A 5542-nucleotide genomic window follows, 5' to 3' on the forward strand; every position below is an offset into this window, starting at 1 on the left:
ATTGGCTAGTCTTGTGCTCGGACACATGTGGTTCTTATAATCGGAATATGTGTGTGGCCAGAATGCTATCGTATTACGTTTCGAAAATTGCTTTGGAAGATTTTGATTTGATAGATCAAAAGTTTCTCGAATCCAGATATACTCACCTCGAATGTGGCAGCGATCATACCAGGATTGAGAAGGCCAAAAGTATACAGACTTTGAAATCCGAGTTCCATCTGACTGGACGAACTTAATACATCTTGCAAGGGGAAAATTCCCATGACCGCCACTGAGATGCCAAAGTCAGAAATGTTTGTTTTTAACGAATTTTTCAGGAAAAGATGTGTCGAAAGGACAGTGGACACCGAAAATCAGCCATTCTCTTGGTTAGCTGTACGTTGGTTGCGGTACGAAAACGAATTTGGCATCATCAAGTTCAAAACTTGTCTAGATGAAGATGCACCGTTCAGAACAATGAATTTTAGAAAGAGAGGTTGACAGAAAATTTTATTTGCAGGTATGAAGACAAAGTATCCCGATGGGGAGACGATTTCCAAAATGAAATACGACGACTTGATGTCACTTCTGCCGTTTGTGCCTGAGGACTATCATGCATTCTATAAAAGTTTGCTTTATGACAATACAGTGGTGGACTACCTCGAAAATGACAATACAGAAGAATGAGCTGATATTCTGATGTTTTAAGATTTTTTTTACCATTTCTTACATGCACGAAGTTGACTTAGCATGAATTTGCAATTTGTTTTGAAAGATTTCGAGAAAATTCAATTTGCAAAAACCGGTTAAGTCCATTATCTCAAAATATACTTCATTTTAGCGAAATCTAATAGCAAATGTCAATTCCTCAATGTTTTTTTTGTATATATCATTTTTTCCCCGGCAGTGTTTGTTCACAATCGAATTCAGGAGACGCTTTCAACCAGAAAAATTGCTCTCCTGTAAAATTTGAAAAATATGACTTAGACGGTTTTTGCATAACACTACAGAATTTCAATACCCTATCAACTAAAGAAATAACTGCACCCCTTAAACAAGGATTCAGTGATTTGATGCAAAAGATAAATAATGGTTGATTTTAGTTGGTTGACAGTAAATTAAAAAAGCTAGTTCATTATTATTTTTATGGATTTAATATTCAAAAACAGTAACTTCTCCTCTGTTTCTTTTTCTATTGTAAAAAATAATTCCCCTCCTCAATTATTTAAATGCTCCATAAACCTTCAGTTTTTGATTCCCCATAATTCCAAATAACTAACACATTATATATGTGCCCCAAAATTTAGGTTTGAAAAAATATGTTTCTATAGCTAAAGTTTCTAAACACTCTACATTGATATTTGCTGACAGCAGACTTAAGGGTCCTCCCATTGCTAATCTCCTAATTTGATGAATTTTTTTTTAACCTGAAATGATTAGTATACCTACTAGTGATTGGGTGATTTGATGCAAAAGAAAAATTATGGTTGATTTTATTTGGTTGACAGTAAATAAAAAAAGCTAGTTCATTATTATTTTCATGGATTCAAATATACAAAAACGATAACTTATTTTCTGTTGTTTTTTTTTTCAATTGTAAAAACTAATTCCCTTCCCAAATTATTTAAATGCTCCATAAAACATTCCTTTTTCGACTCCCCATAATTCCAAATAACTGACACATTATATATCTGCCACAAAATTTAGGCTTGAAAAAATATGTTTCTATAGCTAAAGTTTCTACATACTCTGTATTGATATTTGCTAACAGCAGACTTAAGTCCTCCCATTACTAATCTCCTAATTTAATGAAAAAATGTTTTTCTAAACCTGAAATAATTAGTAATCCTTCTAGTTATTTTAATTTAGTTTAATATAGACATAGTATCTATTTCAATTCCTGCAGATAATTTTTCAATCTCATTTTGATTTTTGTCAATTTTTTTGGATAAATTTTTTTTAAGAATTCTGGAGATATATTAAAAGTTTAAGTGTCTTTGCTATCTATTTTTTATATTTTCCGTTGGTGAATTAGCTGTTGATACTAAGGGTCTTAGAGGAGACCTATTTTATGTATTGTTGGCACACCATATGTTCTTGGGCAGACTGATCCTTTTGGAAAGAACTTGTAATACATCTATGGTGTGATACTTCCATTAGTTTTAAGACCTTCTAAATCCTTTTTTAATTTTGCAACATACGATTAAGTTGGGTTTGCGTTAAGTTTTTTATATATTGAAATATCTTTTAAAATTGTTTATATTTTACTATCGTAATCATCTTTTTCTAGAATTACTAACGTATTGCTTTTATCAGCTTTTGCTATTATTAGAGAATCATCTTTTTTTTAAATCTTTAAAAAAATTTATCTTTGTTCTCAAGTGGAAAATTATTAAAATATTCACGATCCCCAGTCTCAAATCATCTGCATTATTAACGTGTTTTGAAAACTTATGAATCCTTGTCTCAACCTTTGAAAATTATTCTTCTATTGGTACTTTTTTAGGATTTAGTCCGAATTTTACACCTTTCTCAAGTATTTGTTTTTATTCTTTGTTTACCTCCCTTTTGCTTAAATTAATCACACTTGGGCCCGGGAAATGTTTGGTTTATACACTTATTTTTTTTATGTTCCTATTTCAATTGCAACAATTTCTGGTTTAATCTTTCTCTAGATAAACATAAAACATGTTCAAAAGAATTTTTGAAAATTGATATAATTTGATTAAAATCATAGGTATTAAGAAAACCGCAAAGGCTGTTTAAAAAAAAATCTATTCTTTTTACAATTTGTGATCGCTGGGAAAGTTTATCTTTCAGCAAATACCTTAAATTTAGTAAAGCTACCTGTCTGGTGTGATTAACCTCATCGTATGTATTTAAATGGTGCTTGAAACAAAGCGATTTTGGAATTATTTTTATTTACTTTAAAACTTACTAAAAAATCTTGTTGCACAATTATATTGGTCTGTTTTTTTTTTTGCTAAATTCTAAAATAATAAAATTGATTTGTTCTTTTGCCACCTCTAGGCTAGATGTAAATAATTTCTCAGACCACATTGTTTTTTTATTTACGAAAAATTAAGCAAGAAAAACAGGTTTTAATTTCAACAAAGCAGTGAACAAAAATAAAAACAAGACAACATTTTAATTAAAAAATTCAAAATATTTTGGCCCCACATCCAGGAGTCTTTCTCAACGGAAAAAAAAAACGAAAAGCCCGAAACAAAACTTTTTAAGGTAAGAGAGAAAAAACAATAGTTGTTTTTATTTATAACACAGTAAAACAACAACTAAACACACAAAAAAAACTAAATAATTAAGCTAGTACAACCCACATTATAAAACAACTTCCAGGATGTTACTACATAAGAATAAAACGAAAGCAAATGTCTATAGCCCAAACAATGGGTCATTCTTCTCTCAATATTCAGTGGATAAATGGAATCTATTAAAAGTGAAGACTACATTTACTTGAACAACTAAAAAAGGTCACAAAGCCCCAGGTCCATCACCGTTAACTAAATCTAAGATTAATAAACATCAACAAATTTGTGAATTATAACTTAAATTGAATTTTTTGTTTGCTAGTTTAGCTGCATTCCGTTGACTTTTGCCAGCTTTGACCTCATCATGAGTTTTGTTTGCAGGGTTATCACTTCCTCTAGAACAATTATGTAAATCATTACTGGTTGACAAAAGTGAATTCTATCTATAAAAAGTAAAAAGGAAAGTGTTAGAGGAAATAGTAGCCTACAAAGATGATTTTTTGGAGGTTGCTGTTTGCTTTGTCGAATTGCATTGCCATCTCCACAATTTTCAAATGAATCGGCTTGGCCTTTTACATTACGTCACTTGATCTCTAAAGAGTTCTAAAAACAAATCGGAAGATTGAATTTGGAAGGAATACTTCGAGGCAGTATTTGGGAGGAAAACAACTATTCCAAAGGTCATGTGAAGACGCGAGAACTGGAGGATGTGCAATGCGAGGAGTACGACATGTTTTGTTTTGTGGAAAACGGATTAATTCCACAGAATAATATATTTATCCATAGATTACAGCATGTGCAAACAAAGGCTAATACAAATTTTTGCCCCTTCTCGAATTTAGAAGTTCATAGCTTCTCTCTTCAATGGTTCTATTGTGCATATATAGTTGCAACAAAACCACCCCTAAATTATAGTTGAGATCCATAACACGAGTATATGGCCAACAAGTGGCACTAAAGCTAGAAACCTTTGGTGTTTATGTACAACATTCAGTTGCAACTTTCGAAATTTTGAAAAATTACTTACGTGCAAAAAGTTTACATAAGCTTCTTTTAAAATAAATTTCCGAGTTATTTGGATAAGCGCGGCTCAAAAGAAACCCAAAACCAAAACTAAAATTAAAGAACGCAAATTGAAGCATTTTAGCATTCCCCTGCCTTTTTAAATGAAGCTCAGAATATCAATAAATGTTCAAATCGCTCACAATATGGCGAGTAGGATTAATGCCAGAAGGTTTATGACCCTCTGAATAACTATTTGAATAAAAGAAATTGACTTTTGGACTAAACTAAAAAGAACGTATTTTTATACTTTTGGTTGAGTTTGCTCGTTATTAGGTCACAGCTATCACTGTAACCTTGATATATAGAAAATATATTGAATAGGGATATTTTTGTTTTGTTTTACATCAAAATATGACCTTCAAATGTACTTAAAGAGTTTTAGTGGATGGGTGAAATTGATTTCATGATAACATTATTAAGATGATGAGACAATATTTGGGTAAAAAAATAATTTAAGAAAAATTTAGACCTTGGCATAAGTGGCTCCCAGGAAGATCGTCATCCTTAGTTAAACAATCGATTTGTTTCTCACTTATATTCTAGACAAATTTATTTTAGGCAAATGTTGCATTTTAGTATAGCCTATATTAAAGGACTTATTTTTCTAGAAATATTTCGTAAATTGCTTGAGTTTCACTACAGATTTGGAAATTAAATTGCTTTAGTAAGTAATTACTTAATTTTTGATTGATTTTTTAATTAATAAATAAAATGCTATTCCATAATATATTTTTTTTATCTAATTTTAGATCTATTTTCACATTCTTTAAGTCCTAAAAGTAAGAACAGCTAGATATACCCTCTTGGAAAAAAATAATGAGATGTCTATAATAGGCCTAACCTTTGTAGTGTTTAATATAAAGCATTAAAACCATGAATAAAGCTTTCATTACTGGAATTAAACCAATTTTTTCAAGTTTTTGGATTGGAAAATTTAGCCTACAATTAACAGAATATTTAACTGAATAAGATGACAGCTATATTTTTCTTTTTTACTGTGAAATTTTATTATAAATTAAAATCAACAACTGCTCTTTAAAATTTATTCTATCAAAAAGACAGTTTTTGAATTTTTGCACCCTCAAAAAAAAAAAAAATAATCAGATTAGTAATGAATTTGACTGCTGAAGGAGTTGATCCTTTTCTTTCAACTGTATTAACATAAAATTTACTCTGCTGGGGTTAACAGTCATAATTAGTCATCAATCCTAATATGTTGTGAATTTTAG

The sequence above is a fragment of the Artemia sp. Qi Xiang Cuo genome, unplaced genomic scaffold (genome assembly GCF_049724085.1).
Source record: "Artemia sp. Qi Xiang Cuo unplaced genomic scaffold, ASM4972408v1 HiC_scaffold_3272, whole genome shotgun sequence".
NCBI classification, from domain to species: Eukaryota; Metazoa; Arthropoda; class Branchiopoda; order Anostraca; family Artemiidae; genus Artemia; species Artemia sp. Qi Xiang Cuo.